The 19531-nt window shown below is 31.4% G+C and overlaps 2 protein-coding genes across 3 annotated transcripts in view; one reads left to right on the forward strand and one right to left on the reverse strand.

Annotated features, from left to right (window-relative positions):
• LOC126887736 (uncharacterized) overlaps positions 1-19531 on the reverse strand; it is a 165827-nt gene that overhangs the window by 79703 nt on the left and 66593 nt on the right. The gene's annotated exons all lie outside the window — the stretch shown is intronic.
• LOC114324789 (potassium voltage-gated channel protein Shab) overlaps positions 8384-19531 on the forward strand; it is a 535540-nt gene continuing 524392 nt past the window's right edge. The window contains exon 1 of the mRNA XM_028272636.2: positions 8384-8579. The gene's annotated coding sequence lies outside the window, so the exon portion shown is untranslated. The remainder of the gene's footprint in view (positions 8580-19531) is intronic.

Raw genomic sequence — 19531 nt, forward strand, 5'->3', positions numbered from 1 at the left:
AAAAATCGGACCTAATTTGGGATTTCTCTCTAAAATCCCCATTCTTGAGAAAATAAATGTATGTATTCCAACCTAATCCAAATGTTTAATTACAATATGATTATAATAAAAACTACTTACCAAATTAGAATGAGTTTTCCTTGTCCAAAATAGTCCAAAAGTCCAAAAATATAGGTATATGAAAACTATTTAAAAAGGCAGTATAACTATTAACTAACTTTGTTTCTTTTCACACACATTTCAAAACGCAACAACCATAAATAATCAAACTACACTAGGTTCGCTTTCAAGATGCAGTAGAAAATAAACAAACCAAGACACGTTAAATGCTACTAGGAGCACTTCCGAATCATAATTTACAATGTATAAACTTTGGAAATCATGATTTGGAATGTACAATGTATATACATTGTAAATTATGATCCGGTTGTGCTCCTAGTGGCATTTAACGTGTCTTGGTTTGTTTATTTCTATTTCTACTGCATCTTGAAAGCGAACCTAGTGTACAGCTGTGCCACAGCCGCCATTTGGAATAATTTTTGACATGTCATTTGAACATCCCATCAGAACAAAGTTATAATGCGCATGCGCCGGGCTGATAGGTTTTAACATATAAAAATTCACCCTCTATCGCCGGTAAAGAAGTATAACTTCAATAATTTTACATATTCGAAAAGTTGGTATTCTACACGAATTTTTAAAAATGTTGTTCAGGTGGTGACTAGTCGTGGTAAGTGAAGGGGGAGCTGGGAGCCGCCAATGCATGAGTTCAAAAACTAAAAAAGGCAACTTAAAACTACTATCATTTTCTATATCTCGGGATCTACTGAATATATTTTGATCTTTCTTTTTTTAATTTGTATGTAATTTTTCTGTACATTAAAAATATGTAATTTGTCTATTTGCAATTTGACATTTATTAATTAATAAACAATCTAATTTGTTTAAACAATTTTTGAATAAATAATTTTCCCCAAAAATCCATGTTTTTAGTCAGACTATCATTATTAATCGTAGAAGAAGTTAAGTTATACTTAAATAAATAAATTATCTTCAATAAATAATTATCTAACAAAAATAATTTATTTATTAAAGTGAAGTTTAACGTTTTGTATGATCATTAATGATACTATGATTAAAAAAATAGATTTTTGTAAAAAATATTTTTTCAAGAATTGTTTAATAGACTGATCATTAATTAATAAATTTATAAACAAATTTTATATTTGTAATGTACGTATAAATTACATACAAATTAAAAAAGAAAGATGAAAATCCATTGAGTTAATCCGGAGATACAGAAAATTGTATTAGCTTGAAATTGCTTTTTCGGTAATTTAACTCGTTGGATTCGTAGGTTCCCCCTAGTAACCGTTTGAACTACAATTTTGAAAAATCGTAGAGGGTGCTGTGAAGATACAATGTTTATGCAAATTTTTTAACAACAAATACAAATCCCATTATTCAAAATGGCATCAATGAAATTCCTTAATTATTATTATAAACAAATTAGCTGTGAATTAAAAAAAAACAAATGGCTAACTTTGTCCCTAATGAACTCATGCTAAATTTTTTTATATGAAAATTCGTCTTAAAATACTAGCTTTCCGAATATATAAAAAGATTGTTCCTACGGACAATATTTGACAAGTTATTCTAAATGCTTATAAACTACAAAATTTTAAAAATTTGGCATTAGGATTTTTGATTACATTGATTAATTTTCATCTTTTTTTATTACATTTTGATACTATCAGTCTTCTTCTTTCGTTTGGCATACTCAGAATTGCCGAATGTTTATTATTATTTTCTGTTTTATATTATGGCAAAATAAATGTCACTGGGAAAAACAAATTGAATACCTTTTAAACTAATTAATGGATCGGTCTCAAATTTTGAGGGTTTGTTAAGTACCAAAATAACTAACTTTGGGTGAAACCCCAAAATTCTAATTTTGTTATTAACGAAGTTATTAACAAATATCGATTTTCATTTATTTTGCAATTTGTGAAGCAACAAATTAACTTTTTAACTTTCAAAAATCAGTATTTTGAAGGTTTTTCAATGTTTAAAAACTTAAATTTTGTAGTTTTATGTCAATTGTTTAGCTTTTGAATGGGGTGCAAAAAATCGAAAAAATCGCGATTTTTGCAATAAATTGTTAATAAATAAAAAACGGACGCGAACTGTAGGCGGGAAACAGGTAGGTTTTCTTCCTATATGTCTACAATAACTAAAAAAGTAGTCAGCTACCTGGATCTTTGAGTGTCCTGAGAAAATCCTTATTACCCTGGACTATAATAAAGTGATGAACATCTCATTTCATATTAACAATCCTACACAATCAATATTGATATCTCGTAAATGATTTTGGACGATTGGCTCATTATTTTGAAATTTTATTGTACGTGTTCGTTTATACCTCTAAATTATAACTGTATATTTTTCTTTCTTTACAGATTATTTAATTTTTACTTAGCCTTTATTTACAACCGATTTTATTTGCCTCGAGAGTCATTGGAGATTCACAACGTAAAGTTTTTATGTCTGCACATAAAATTGATTTATAAATTTTCATCTTAAACAAAACAAAGGCAAATGACTTCGTTAAAGTCTTAAATAACAATTACAGGATAAATAAACTGTGCCTGACGAGAAAAAACAAAAATTTGAATAAAATTTTAGTGTCGAGTTACTTCAGTTGAGTGTATGAGTTTAAGTTTTATATTCCATGACAATGATTAGGTACATTACATCTTTTTAAGGTAAGATTTTAAATTTGAAAGCCTTGAATTTTGTATTACATTTATTGTTGCGTCAGAATCAAGCACATTCTACACCTTTTAACAGTGACGGTTTCAGGCATCATGGGGCCCTAGGCGGCCGTAAGAAGTAGGCCCCTTTATATCGAGCATTTACAGATATTTATGTTGTTTTGGGAAGTAGTTACTCATTGTAAAAAAGATCATTTTTCTTTTTTTTACATTTCGCAACTTCTCATTAACTCTATAGCACTGTGCACGCTGTCCACCTCCATAAAGGTATGGCCACTTTCGAGGAACTTGTGCTCTATGATTTCTAGGTTTGAAGTTTGGACCAAATATAAAAATAGTGCTGCAACATTTTGGTTGCGGTTTTGTCCGCCACAGGTATCAGAATACAAACAGAGCTGCTTTATTTCAGGATTCATTTGGTTAATATAGTTAAGTAAGCAACTACCTACTTCTGAACTGTCTCTTTTTCCTTGTAACTCTGTCCATCCATAGCAAAAGGCATCATTTGGTTCACGTAGCTCATAAATGGTAAAATTATACATGAATACTTTAAGACTGTAATACATAGAACTGACGTCACTCGAAGGTATTTGTAACACTGATTGCAAATCAAAGGTGCAACACATAAATTCTTTATGCTGCTGACATTTCTCCTTATCATCTGCTTTCGCATTCATACACTCTTCCTTCCGCATAATGTGTTGTACATAGTCATTTTCTAACAGCTGCTTCTCCGGGCCCACTTTTAAGGAATTATATTTAGTGCAAAGCTGGCATTGATCTTTTTTTGGCTTATAGAACGACAAGTTATAATCGGTACAAAAAATCCTCCTATAAGTAATTTCGCTTACATGTGTTACATTTTCATTTAAACATTCTTGTTTATATAAATTGTACATTTTCGTAATGCTAAGTTGAGGGTCGAGGTACAAACGTTTAGTTTCTTTTCTGGAATAATGAGATTCCATGGTAGGAAACTTTTCTATATGACTTTTCACTCTTTCTATACTTTCTTGGACTGTCTTGTTGTGTGGAGTCTTCTTACCTCTATTGTCTTTTCCAACAAACATTTTTCCCTCTCCCTTGCCTTTATACGCAGTATCAATCATATCGGCCGAAATGCATAAAGTTTTAAGAAAAAAGCTTTTACATACCCGGATTTTCTGCACATCATTATTTAAATAGTAAATTTTTGTATCGGTTCTTTCTTTCCTTGAACTCTCTGTTCGCACTCTTCTCCTTAACGGTGGTATACTTTCTGTTGTTCCTAGAAGAAACTCTTTTTGCTTCGAATATTCACTATGCCAAAAGTTGTGACAAAGTGATTTTCTAAGTTCTTCTGAAAAATGTGCATTGCACTGGAACCGGCATTTTTCGCAGTTTGATACCTTTGGTGCCTTAGATTCAATTTTTTGTTTTTTCTTTATATTTCTTTTCCATTTTGAAGGTTCAGCTTTCTTCCATCGACCTCTTTTTTGCGTAATTTCTGTATCTGCTAATTGTTCATTTATTAAATTTTCTTCCATGCCTGCCTCAATACTTGAGACATTTTCTTTATCAGTACTTTCACTGTCTGATGAAGGTTCGTAATGTGGATCTTGAATTGAACAATCCGAGTCAAAATCTTGTACTTCAGGAATCGTAATGATATCTTTAGTAAGCACTGAGGAAATCGAACAACTTGGACCAGCAATAATGTTTGGATCATCTTTTGTTGTTGAAGTAGAACCAAAACCAGGGGAATTGTCTGAAACAACAGAATATTATAAATTTAACATCCTACGAGTTCCAAAAGTATACCGATAGAACATTATCTAAGCTTTTACTTAGCTTCTAGCTAAAGTAATTGCCTACTAAATTGGTAGGTATTCATTGATAATAATAATTAGTATACTTACTTGGACAACTTGAACCAGCAATAATGTTTGAATCATCTTTTGTTGTTGAAGTAGAACCAAAACAAGGGGAATTATCTGAAACAACAGAATTATAAATTTAACATCCTATGAGTTCTAAAAGTATACTAATAAAACATTATCAAAGCTTTTACTTAGCTTCTAGCTACAGTAATTGAGTAGGTACTAAATTGGTAGGTCCTATTCATTGATAATAATAATTAGTTACAAATATCAGCAAGAAAATATCATGTACTCTGTTTAATAGATCTTTTAAAATAAAAATACATAATTTTAATCAAACATAACCTCACTCTTAGGAAAATTAAAAATAATATTAGAATCCACTACTAAATACATACCCAAATTATAATTCTCATCTTCTAATGCCATTAACACTAATTTTTCACATCTACTTTTGCCACTTGTCATCATTTTATTCACTAAAAAACTATAAAACTTAGCAAAGTAACACGTGAGGTTTATTCGTTAAAATTAATATTTAACACAAAATAGTCTGCCAAAACAAGTTAGGTGTACTTTTGTGATTATTGCTGCATAAGCTATTCCCCGAAAAACATTGTTATAAACAGCAGAAATCGTTTAAAATGCCTTAACGGTTTTTAGCTGTATTGCATTGCGTCATTTTGTTAAATATAGTTCTGCAACATCGGCTATATGCTCTTAACGGATTTTTGTAGTAGCTTTTGCATTCTAGGTCGCTATTATTTTACAATGTGAACCTTTTAAATAAACATAAAGGATTTTTGTAGAAGAATTTTTTTTTATTATAACAAATAATAAAAGTAAGATCCATTTAAAGCAACTTAAAGTATATTGCTTGTATAAGATTGTGTTATAAGGTAGTTAGTATATTTTGGTCACATTAAGTATTAATGTTTAGATCAGTGCTTTCACTAAACGGGTTTTACCAGTCGATAGTTTCTCTCTTTCTACAACTCTCTATGAACAAACCCGAAAAATGACCAAACATGGACTTAACGGATTTTTGCAGTAAGCCCACGATTAATATTCCATAGCTAATATGCCAAAGAAAAAAAAAGGATATTGTGTCGATATGTGATTTTGCTCTGGGTATGAGTGCCACCCCTTCGGGGGTGAAAAAACATAAATTCAAAATATTGAATAACTGATTAATTCTAAGTAACTTTTGTTCTATCGAGTTTTTTCACTAAATCAATACTTTTTGAGTTATTCGCGGGTGAATATGTTCATTTTTCAACAAAAAACCTTTTTAGACGGTTTTCGAAAATAAATCCAAAATTAAGTATTTTATCGAAAAAATATTCTTAGAAAAAATATAGCGTATACAAAATTTAAAAAAATGGTGTATGTATGAAGTATGTAGACCCAGTATAAACAGAACTGGAGCTAATGAAAAGTAGATTCTTATTTGACAAATTCCAAATCAAATATTTCAACGTAAATTACCAAAAAATGAAGCACTTTTCGGTGAAAAATCATCACAACTTTTTTAAAGTGTTAAAAAAGTTTAATTTTTGTTTTTTTTAAACAAGTTTCAAGTAAGTATCAAAATTAAGCAAGTAAAGCTTAAAATAATGTTGATTCCTTTTTTTGGCACAAAAATCTTGGAAATTTATGAAAATCTTGAAAAAAACTTATAAGTATATTATTTATATGATCTGTAAGTTTCATCGCTTCATAGCGCTTATATTTCAAAACATTGGGATTTAAAGTAAAACAAATTTTTTGAAATTTTGAAAAAAAATATCTTAGGGATGGATGTTTTGGTTAAAATTACCATGGAATTCGCTAGAGAATCTAATTCTAAGTAAAAACTGTTCCATAATTTTTTTTTGAAAACTCAATACTTTTTGAGATATTTGTAGTTGAAAATTGGCCGTTATCATTGAAACATAATACCTTTTCGAACGGTTTTTTGCGAATACCTAAAAAACTATGCATCTAACTAAAAAAACTATATTAAACACTTTTGTAGGTTATAAAAAAACAAAGAGACACTTGCCTTCATCAATCTTCTAGTTATAATATAAAAAGAGATATGGTAGGCGAAAATTATTTGTTTTTTGGTACATTCTCAAGTTGGTGTATTCAACTTGAAATAACAGAGAAACGATCGATTTTAGGTGTATAATGCTACTAATAATTTTTGTAGTGCTTAAAAAGACCTTTAAATGTCCATCACATTAAAACTAAGCGAGATATGCTGCAAACAAATTGATAACTAATGTATTATAAGAAAAAATGAGAAGTAATTTTAACCCCCATCCACCAAAATGTAAATGCATCGTTTTCCTTCAACAATACCTTTTATTATAGTGTTATTTCCATGTTCAAACAGTTGGGCGGGTTTAAAATGAATGGTTTTTGAAAAAAAAAGGTCAAATTATAGAGCGCATTTTTAAATTTTCTTAAAAATCTTCTTTTTCTCCATGTAACTTGAAAACGATAAGAGATACAGTAATAAAAAATAAAAAATAAATTTTTATCTGAAAAAGCCCTACATTTGTGTGTTATCGTATCTTTTTCGAGTTACATGGAAGAAAAGGAAGATTTTTAAGACAATTTAAAAATGCGCTCTATAATTTGATCTTATTTTTTTCAAAAACCATTCATTTTAATCGGGTCCAACTTTTTGAACATATAAATAACACTATAATAAAAAGTATTGTATGTAGAAGGAAAACGATGTATTTAAATCTGATGGATGAGGGGTTAAATATACTTCTCATTTCTTCTTTAAATACATTAGTCATCAATTTTTTTGCAGAATATCTCGCTTAGTTTGAATGTTATCGACATTTAGTATTGCTCAAATATAAAGGTCTTTTCAAGCACTATAAAAGCTATTAGTGGCATTATACACCTAAAATCGACAAATGTTATTTCAAGTTGAATACAGCTATTTGAGCATGCAGCAAAAAAACAAACTCTTCTTACCTACCATATCCCTCTTTGTATTTTAACTAGAAGATTTATGAAGAAACGAATCTCTTTGTTTTTTATAACCTACAGAAATATTTTATATAGTTTTTTTCAATGAAAATGGCCAATTTTCAACTACGAATAACTCAAAAAGTATTGAGTTTTCAAAAAATAATTATAGAACAGTTTTTTCTTAAAATTAGGTTCTCTAGCTTCTTCCGTGGCTATTTTAACCAAAACATTTTTCACCCCCTAGAAGGAGTGGGAACCACCCCCAAGATAAAAGCGCACATCGGCATAGGGTAGACTTTGTTTCTTGAGTTATTCCCTACTTACTGTGAAAATATCAAGTAAATCGATGTAATAGGATGGAATTCGGAGCCAAATACCCTCATTGACTGCCCTACTACCCGGATCTCTGACGAGGTATGCTGTTGCGCCATTTAATTGGTTTTCCTTTGGACATTTCCACACTCTGTAAAAGTAAAAACAATGTAAGATACTGCGGAAATCATTGATTAAAATATATCCGAGAGGACAGAAACTAAAAGAAAAAAACCTGTAGAACAGAGATTATCCCAGATTATTATTAGGGGAGTTTTACTGTATATCAGTAAACTGTAACATCAAACAAAAAAAGGAAGGAAGCAAAAGATCTAATCGAGTTGACAGGCCTTAAATCACTGGCTAATAGTATGCTATAAACGACTTCCCATCACCCTGTACAATTCAGCGAGGAACATCCCGCATCAGATGCTAAGCCGTCGCGACGGACGCGCCGCATTAGTGCCAGTGTTATTCTGGTCACGACGCCGAAGCCTGAATCTAAAATCTCTGGCGAAAAATTATTTATAAAATTTTGTGTGTCAAGTTTGAGGTGTTTCTCTGTGATAAATACATGTGCTGTGATATCTATACGTTAACGGAATGTTTCCATACATCTTATTGGATAATCTCAATTTGAACGAGCTAAAATCAACAGGTACGTGAAGTGTTTTTGTTTTGGTTTAGATTCTTTCCGATCTGGCAGCGATTAAAAGCTGTTTGAAGTATCGAAGTGTTCAACATAAACAGCGATTTTTCATGTAAAAATGAGTTTTTAATGTTTTACATATCCACAGAGGATGTAGTAACAAAAACATCAAATAAACAATCTCAAAAATAGGATTCCCGTTTAAAAATAGTTCGAAGTGAACCATTAACCGATTGGAAGCTATCAAAATGTTTTGTTTACGTATTAATAATAATTGAAATTTATAAGTCATTAAGATATTTTATATTGGAAGGCAACTGTCAGCAAGAATATTATATTTTCTCATTTGTTAAAAATTCTTATTACAACGTTGAAAGAAATAATTTTAAAATGAATTATACTGTATCTGCAAAATCATTAACAACTACAGCGTTGTACTACAACTTTGCGAAGAAGTTCACCGTCATTATGGCATCTACACTCCTAGCGGAGTGACTGCCACCCTCTTTGGGCTCTTCCGATTCATTTGTCGCAGGAAGTGAGTCCGCACTCGCACTAACATTTTGGTTTTATAATAGGTTGTCTGACTTGGCATCTTCTACAACAGTTTTTCACTTGTTCCTGTTTTTGCTTATAGTTATCCACTCTATAACTCACATCTTAAGGTCCTCAATTACCTGGTTCTCCCATATGGTCTTGGGTGTTCCTCGTAATCTGCCTGATACTGGTCTCCATTTGCTGATTTTCTTGAGCTTCTACATTCCTCCTTATTTCTTCTTACAACAAATAATGTTTACTCAAACTTTTAATTCCCTTGTGAGATGTGGAGAGTAAAGGCTCATACCTCGTAGCGAAAGACACCACAGTCTTCTCAGCAGGCCAGGAACAAAGTGATTTTCTATTGTCTTAAGCGAATGCTTCCATTCATCTAATTGGATAATCTCAATTTGAAAGATCTCAAATCAACAGGTACGTGAAGTGTTTTTGTTTTCATTGAGATTCTTTCGTATGTGGCGCCGATTAAAAGCTGTTTGAAGTATCGAAGTGTTCAACATAAACAGCGATTTTTCATGTAAAAATGAATTTTTGATGTTTTACATGTCCACAGGGAATGTAGAAACAAAAACATCAAATAAACAATCTCAAAAATAGGATTCTCATTTGTAAAAAGTTCGATGGGAACTATTAACCGATTTGTAGATATCAAAATGTTTTGTTTACGTATTATTAATTGAAATTTATAAGTCATTAAGATATTTTATATTGGAAGGCAACTGTCAGCAAGAATATTATATTTTCCCATTTGTTAAAAATTCTTATTACAACGTTGAAAGAAATAATTTTTAAAATTAATTATAACGTATGTATTTGCTAAACCACTAACAACTAAGGTGTTTTACGAATAGCTTCACTATCAGTATGGCATCTAAACTCCTAGCGAAGGGACTGCCACCCTCTTTGGGCTCTTCTGATCCATTTGTTGCGGGGAATTAGTCAGCACTAACATTTTGGTTTTACAATTGGTTGTCTGACTTGGCATCTTCTACAATAGTTCTCCATTCGTTCCTGTTTTTGCTAATGGTTACCCATTTTCTAACTCTTATCTTTTTAAGGTCCTCAATTATCTTGTTCTCCCATCTGTGGCCTTCATCGTAGTTTGTTTGATACTGATCTCCATTTGGTGATTTTCTTAATAACCGCTTTTGAATTTCGCTTTATTTCTCCTAACAACAAATAATGTTTACTCAAAACTTAAATCCTCTTGTGAGATGTGGAGGATAGCAGCTGCTACCTCGTAGCAAAAGACACCACCGTCTTTTCAACAGGTTAGAAACAAAGTGGTTTTTTGTATTGTCTGAACGAAATGTTTCCATACATCTTATTGGATAATCTTAATTTGAATGAGCTAAAATCAACAGGTACGTGAAGGGTTTTTGTTTTCATTGAGATCCTTTCGGTTGTAGCGCCGATTAAAAGCTGTTTGAAGTATTGAAGTGTTCAACATAAACAGCGTTTTTTCATGTAAAAATGAGGTTTGATGTTTTACATATCTACAGAGACTGTAGAAACAAAAACATCAAATAAACAATTAGTGCAGTCACTGAAGGTTTTCACCTCCGATTTCGTTGAACCTCCATCGATTTTCTTGAAAATTGGTGAGTAATTAGAGGATACCTCAAGGAACAAATGTGACATGATGCCAACTTGCGCTTTTACCCTGGGGTGGATGCCACCCCTTCTCGCGGGAGAAAATTATTTTATGAAAAATAATGCCATAAGTCGATAGAGGGACAAATTATAAGCAAAATTTGTTATATAAAGTTATTAAAATAAATCAACACTTTTTGAGTTATTAAAGACCAAAGATTTTACTTTTTCGTAAAAAAATGCATGTTTTAAATCGGTTTTTCACGTATAAATCAAAAACTATAAGCTTTTACAAAAAAGTTATTGTTACTAAAATTAAAGATAATAAAAAATTGAATACATTCCTTACATAAAGAACTGAACTAATGTTAGTTCAAAGTGAGTTATTGGCAATTGAATGTGTATTTTTTTCGACGAGTACTCAAATCTAAGTATTCAAGCTTAAATAACGGGAAAACGATGCAATGTATAAACTATTCCTGCTAAATATTTGTAAAAGTACTTCGGAATACCTATCAAATGAGCTTCAGAAAAAGGTAATAGCGTCAAAATTAAGCAAGTTGTGATGAAAATAAAAGAACCGTTTCGAATTTTTTAGGAAAAAGTGAAAAATAAAACATACGCCATTTCCACAAAAATTAAAATTTATAGAAATACTTACAAGAACTTCTTTATTTTAGCATAAGTAATGTTTTCGATATTTTTGACCGGTTTAAAAAGCACATTTTTGAAAAAAAGATATAATTTAAAAAATCATAATTTTTAAAATTATTTTCATTCTCATATTCTTTTGATAATAACTTCAAAAAATACTCAATATACGTAAAAAATTATATATAATCAAATTTTAGTTTTTCTGTATCAAATATTTTACCTGTTTTACTATTTCTATAGGGTAAAAAATAACCGAGATAGAAACGTTTAAATCTTAAATTTTGCTGTGGGAACTATGAAAAAGGGGCAATTTAACCTTTTATTTTAAAAAAAATAAGGGATTTAAAAGATTAGGTTCAACGTGCTTAAATAGCACTTGGAATTAACTTTTAAACAGTTTTTAGACGAACCTGATATCGAAAACACTAACGGAGTTATTAAACAAAAACATTTTTAGGAAAAATTTTTAAAAGATACATTTTGATAACATTTTGTAGCATAAATTTTAACGCTATTAACATGTTCGGGGGCTCATTTTATAGATATTTTAAGTACTTTGACAAATGTTTAATAACTTTATGTTATAAAATGCATCAATTTCCCGTTATTTCAGCTTGAATACTTAGAGTTTTTTACTTGCCTAAAAAAATATACATTCAATTACCTCTAACTCACTTCTAGTTAACATTTAAAGGTTTTTCTAGTAAGGCTTTTATTTCCTTTTTTATTAGCTTCAATTTTGATAATAATAACTTTTGTGTAAAAACTTATAGTTTTTGTGGTCTAGGACGTTTCATCGCCGCCAGTTCATCGCCGCCGTTTCGATGCCGCCAGTTCATCGCCGGCCGTTTCGATGCCGCCGGTTCATCGCCAGTCAGTTAATCGCTAACTGATATATTTCCGAATTTTCGACCAATTTTCGACAGTTACATTTATTATTTATTTTTAGTATTAATTAGGAATTCTAGGAAATACGAGATATGACCATTCCTGTTGTCATACTTAATCTTTTAATAGACTTTTAAAATTTTATAATATAAAATATAATTTAACACTACAAATTTAATACTGTTTAGTATCAAATTTATTGGAAGTAGAAATAGAACAGTAAATTAATATAATAATATTTTTTATCTATTTATTTGTCATAAGTTTTGAACTGAATTTAACGCCGTGTCGTGTCATCTCCCATAATACAAGATCAACTGACTAACTGGCGATGAAATGGCCGGCGATGAAACGGTCGGCGATGAAATGGACTGGCGATGAACCGGCGGCATCGAAACGGCGGCGATGAACCGGCGGCGATGAAACGTCCCATTCCGTAGTTTTTGAGTTATTGATGAAAAATCGGTTAAGAACATGCATTTTTCTCAAGAAAAATTAAAATTTTTGATCTTTAATAACTCAAAAAGTTTTGATTTATTTTATTAACTTTATATAACAAATTTTGCTTAGAATTTGTCTCTCTATCGAACTATGGGGTTATTTTCAATAAAATAATTTTCACCCCCGAGAAGGAGTGGCATCCACCCAAAGGGTAAAAGCGCAAGTTGGCACCATGTCACCTTTTTTCCGTGAGATATCCTCTAACCACTCACCAATTTTCATATAAATCGATGGAGGTTCAACGAAATCGGTGGTAATAGCTCATATCCACCTTCAGTGACTCCACTAAATCTCAAAAATAAAAATAGTTCGATGTGAACCATTAACCGATTGGAAGCTATCAAAATGTTTTGTTTACGTATTAATAGTAATTGAAATTTATAAGTCATTAAGCTATTTTATATTGGATGGATATTTAGATTGGATATATTGGATGGCAACTGTCAGCAATATTTGTTAAAAATTCTTACTACAACGTTGAAAGAAATAATTTTTAAAATAAATTACACTGTATTTGCAAAACCACTAACAACTACAGTGTGTTTTACGAAGAGCTTCACCATCATTATGGCATCTACGCTAGGCTATGTCTAAGCTAGGAGTGACTGCCACCCTCTTTGAGTTCTTCCGATTCATTTGCCGCGGGGAATTAGTCCGCACTAACATTTTGGTTTAACAATTGGTTGTGTGACTTGACATTTCCCCATTCGTTTCTTTTTTTTTTGTTTATGGTTACCCATTCTATAACCCTCATCTAATCTGTTTATGATTTTTTTTACTTCTCCTTACAACAAATAATACTTACTCATACCTTGAATACCCTTGTGAGATGTAGAGGGAAGCGGCTGCTACCACGTAGAGAAAGATATCACCGTATTCTCAGCAGGTCAGAAACAAAGTGATTTTTTCTATTGTCTGAACGAAGTGTTTCCATACATCTTATTGGATAATCTCACTTTGAATGAGCTAAAATCAACAGGTACGTGAAGTGTTTTTGTTTTGGTTGAGGTTCTTTCAGATGTGGCGCCGATTAAAAGCTGTTTGAAGTATTGAAGTGTTCAAAATAAACAGCGATTTTTCATGTAAAAATGAGTTTTTGATGTTTTACATGTCTATAGAGAATGTGTAGAATCAAAAAATCAAATAAACAATCTCAAAAATAGGATTCACGTATATAAATTGTTCGATGTGAACTATTAACCGATTGGTAGCTATCAAAATGTTTTGTTTATTAATATATGTATTAATAATTGAATTTATAACTCATTAAGATATTTTGTATTGGAAGGCAACTGTCAGCAAGAATATTATATTTTCCCATTTGTTAAAAATTCTTATTACGCCGTTGAAAGAAATAATTTTTAAAATTATATATTACTATATTTGCAAAACCACTAACAATTACAAGGTGTTTTACGAAGAGCTTCGCCATCATTATAGCATCTACACTCCTAGCAGAGTAACTACCACCATCTTCGGACTCTTCGGATTCATACGTCGCGTCGCGGGGAATTATTCCGCACTAACATTTTGGTTTAACAATTGTGGTCTAACGTGGCATCTTCTACAATTAGTCTAAGAGCTAGTGAACCCTCCGACTAACGGTCGTCCTGTAAGGCTAAAAATTTTTCTAGTGATAATTCATAGCACACCAAGGCTAAAAACCATGACCTGGCAGGCCTCAGCGGTGCACGTGTATCTACCAGGTGAATCGAAAAGTGCAAATTTAGGGGGTAAAATAAACTTTCTCCTGTAAGGTTTAAATTTAAGTATGTGTTTGAGTAAGTCATTTAGAAGAAATGTGTACAATGACAGGCGATTCTGAAGAGCATAAGACCTTGCCAGGCGAGGAAAAAGATTAGGGGTTTTTCCTAAAACTATTCTTTTTCCATCGAACAAATTTTTTTTAGGTTTTTTGAATCATTTCAAACAGAAAACGTCTTCAGTGATTTTTCTCTTAAGTTAACAGTTTTTGTTATATGAGCGATTGAAAATTTTGAAAATTGAGAAATCGGCCATTTTTAACCCTAAATCGGACATTTATCTAAAAATTTTAATGTTGCCAAGGTACGTAGATATTCTTTAAACATTGATTGATGAAATCCCGAAGAGATTTTTGCAATAAAATATCGAAAACCCCTTTGTTTTTTTTAATGGCTAATCAAGCGTGTGCGACACTGTAGTATAAGTGAGGACGTTTGAGTTTGCATAAATTCATTATCTCGAGAATGGGCAAATTTCAAGAGAAATCCCCAGACAGGTCGATTTTTATTTTTGAATTAGGACTTTTTGGCATATATATAATACTAGTGACGTCATCCATCTGGGCGTGATGACGTAATCGATGATTTTTTTAAATAAGAGTAGGGGTTGTGTGATAGCTTATTTGAAAGGCTATTTAATTCTCTATTCAGTAATATAAACATTAACATAATCATTTATACAGGGTGTACAAAAAAAAGTTTCTTCTATTTGTCAAATTTAATCAAAGTTAATTTAATAAAAAAATTTTTTTTGTACACCCTGTATAAATAATTATGTTAATGTTTATATTAGTGAATAGAAAATTCAATAACCTTTCAAATGAGCTATCACACAACCCCTACTCTCATTTAAAAAAATCATCGGTTACGTCATCACGCTCAGATGGATGACGTCACTAGTACTATATATATGCCAAAAAGTCCTAATTTAAAAATAAAAATCGACCTGTCTGAGGATTTCTCTTGAAATTTGCCCATTCTCGAGATAATGAATTTATGCAAACTCAAACGTCCTCACTTATACTACAGTGTCGCACCTCCTTGATTAGCAATTAAAAAAACGAAGGGGTTTTCCATATTTTATTGCAAAAAACTCTTTGGGATTTCATCAATCAATGTTTAAAGAATATCTACGTATCTTGGCAACATTGAAATTTTTAGATAAATGTCCGATTTAGGGTTAAAAATGGCCGATTTCGCAATTTTCAAAATTTTCAATCGCTTATATAACAAAAACTATTAACTTAAGAGAAAAATCACTAAAGACGTTTTCTCTTTGGAATGATTCAAAAAACTTAAAAAAAAATTGTTCGATGCAAAAAGAATAATTTTAGGAAAAACCCCTAATTTTTCCCCTCGCCTGGCAAGGTCTTATGCTCTTCAGAATCGCCTGTCATTGTACACATTTTTTCTGAATGACTTACTCAAACACATACTTAAATTTAAACCTTACAGGAGAAAGTTTATTTTACCCCCTAAATTTGCACTTTTCGATTCACCTGGTAGATACACGTGCAACACTGAGGCCTGCCAGGTCATGGTTTTTAGCCTTGGTGTGCTATAAATTATCACTAGAAAAATTTCTAGCCTTACAGGACGACCGTTAGTCGGAGGGTTCACTAGCTCTTAGACTAAATAGTTCTCCATTCGTTCCAGTTTTGCTTATCGTAACCATTCTCTAACTCCCACCTTCTTAAGGTCCTCAAATATCTGGTTCTCCCATACAGTTTTGGGTTTTCCTCGTGGTCTGACCGATACTGGTCTTCATTTGGGGATTTTGTTGATAAGTCCTTTTGGAGTTCTACTTATTTTTACTTATAACAAATAATGTTAACTCAAACCTTGAATCCTTTTGTGAGATGTGGAGAATTAGGCCAGGGTAATAAGACAAAAATATACCCTGTTCGTGACACTCGAGCAGCCAGGGTACTGAATCGTTTTTTCGACAAGTAATACCTATAGGAACAAATGGTAACTATTTCCTGCGTAGGATCTGGCGGCCATTTTTATTTATAAACAATTAACTGTCAAAAAATGGCATTTTTCCCTTTTTTTTTCAAATCAATGGAAAACAGTGAAACTTATGATTTTTTTAGTACAAATATTTTTGAGATTATGGAAAAAGCTTTAAAATGACATATTACAAAGTTTGATATACTCATTTATTGTTAATATAATTGCGAAAAAAGGTCGGAATTGCAAAAAAAAATATTTTCGCAATACCTGTTGTAAAAATTAGTGTACAGATTTGAAATTTTTGTCAAATAAGGGTTCTTTGGTGCTTAATATGTGATAAAAATTTCAAAGCGATTCATACAATTGTTTAAATTTTATTCAAGTTGTTTATCCTAGAGAGCATTTTTTTGCAATAACATAAGTCAGAAAAACATGACGATAGAACCATTCCACAGGTGTCAAATGAAAGATCATGAGCTATATTTTCAACTTGGTTTAAACAGAGCGAATAAAAAATGCATTTATTAGTAATAAATAATTATGCAAAAGTATCGTAAATCTTTCCTTATAAACTTTTTGGATAACTTTTTCCAAAAAAAAAATAACTTTTTTACCCTGTTTTAAGTGCACAACTACCAAGTAATGTTATTTATATCATAATTGATAAAAAATTGTAATAAATACATATATAATTTCTTATATAATAAAATAAAAAGTTTATAAGGAAAGATTTACGATACTTTTGCATAATTATTTATTACTAATAAATGCATTTTGTATTCACTTTTTTTAAATCAAGTTGAAAATATAGCTCATGCTCTCTAACGTCATGTTTTTCTGACTTATGTTATTGCAAAAAAACTGCTCTCTGGGATAAACAATTTGAATAAAATTTAAACAATTGAATGAATCGCTTTGAAATTTTTATCACATATTAAGAACCAAAGAACCCTTATATAACAAAAATTTCAAAGCTGTGTACTAATTTTTATAATAGATATTGCGAAATTAATTTTCTTTGCAATTCCGACCTTTTTTCGCAATTATATTAACAATAAATGAGTATATCAAATTTTGTAATACGTCATTTTAAAGCTTTTTCCATATTCTCAAAGATATTTGTACTAAAAAAATTATAAGTTTCACTGTTTTCCATTGATTTGAAAAAAAAGGGAAAATACCATTTTTTGACACTTAATTGTTTATAAATAAAAATGGCCGCTAGATCTTACGCAGGAAATAGTTACAATTTGCTCTTATAGGTATTACCTGTCGAAAAAACGCTTCAGTACCCTGCCTGTCGAAGTGTCATGGGAAAAACCTTATTACCCTGGACTAAATAGCCGCTGCTACCACGTAGTGAAAGACACCACCGGTTTCTTAGCAGGCCCGGAACAAAGTAATTTTTTCTATTGCCTGAACGGAATGCTTCCATACATCTTATTGGTTAATCGCTATTTGAACGAGCTCAAATCAACAGGTATAAAAAGTGTTTTTGTTCTCGTTGAGATTATTTCGGATGTAACGCTGATTAAAAGCTGTTTGAAGTGTCAAAGTGTTCAACATAAACAGCGATTTTTCATGTAAAAATGAGCTTTTGATGTTTTATATGTCCACAGAGGGTGCAAAAACAAAAACATCAAATAAATATCTCACAAGGTTTTATAATTTTTTTAAAAATATTGATTTGATGGGCTCAACCACATTTACTTTCAGAATCAACCTACCCGTGTTACCTAAGAACACATCAAATTCAAATCACTAAAAATTTTGTCGGCCTGTGAATTTTGCAATTGTGTATTATTGTGATACTTTTCAATCTAGCTTCGTTCTTCTAAATATTTTCTCCTATGGCGTCACGAAAACTGTTTCACAAAATTCAAAATATGTCTGACGTCATTAATTCTAAAGGTCTAGTCAACGATTTTTCTTTTACAAGCTTGTTTCTACCTTCTGTCACCAATATTGACATAAAATGTACACAAAAACGTAAAATAAACATTTTTTCGTAATGTTTCTGAAATAATCCCACGTTTATTTATAGTACGGGAGATAATTCAAACATAAAAAAATGAAATAAACGAATAATTATAGAACTAAAGAAGTTTTACCTACATGCTGCAAATTCGTAGTTATATAAAATAATTATTTAGAACTATACTATACTATGCGGTCCTGAGCTTTCGCCCCATTGCGTATTTCGGTCGCCACATCTTTTTATCTATCCATGAATCTTCATTGATTGCTCGGTCCCTCATTGTAGCCAGTAGTCATAACTCCGTCAATCCATCTAGTTCGTTAACTTCGTCGTTTCTTCCTATTTGATAGATTGTAATCAAAAGCTTCTCTTGGTTATGTACGCTCTTCTATGCGCCTCATGTGCCCAGACCATATCAACTGTCTTGTTTCTGCTCTTTTACTTGTTCTGTGTCTTCGATTTGTGCGCCGTCTAATTTCATCATTCAATACATTCTCTCCTTCTTCTTCGTGTGCTTTGTTCGTTTTGGACGTTCGCGATCATCATAGTAATTTTAATTTTGTTTGCGGCCTTTCTGAATAACTCGATCAATGTTAGTCCAAACTATTGGCGTAAGTTTTGAAGCCATTAGTGTCTTCTTCTTCCGAGTCCCCGTTTACTCTCTATTTTATCCTGTATTATCAGTTGCAGTATACGATATTTATTATCTCTCATAATATGACCGAGGGATTCAAGTTTCCGTTTCTTAATTGTGAAAGCGATTTCTTTTTGTTTTCCCATTCGGCGCAATACCTCTACGTTGGTGGTGTGGGACGCCCAGGATATTTTGAGAATACGTCGATACACCCATTCTTCGAATGACTTTAGCTTTTTCATTAATGTATCCGTTATTGTCCAGGTCTCCGCGACATACAGCAAGACTGGAAATACATTAGCATTGTAGTAGTCGTATTTTTAGTGAGAGAGATATGTCGCAATGAGTGAATATATTTCTCATGTTGTTAAATGTTTCTGGCCTTTTCAACTCTAGATCATATTTCAGTTGTTTGATCCCATTTCGAGTTGATGACTGT

Source organism: Diabrotica virgifera, chromosome 7 (assembly GCF_917563875.1).
Source record: "Diabrotica virgifera virgifera chromosome 7, PGI_DIABVI_V3a".
NCBI lineage: Eukaryota > Metazoa > Arthropoda > Insecta > Coleoptera > Chrysomelidae > Diabrotica > Diabrotica virgifera.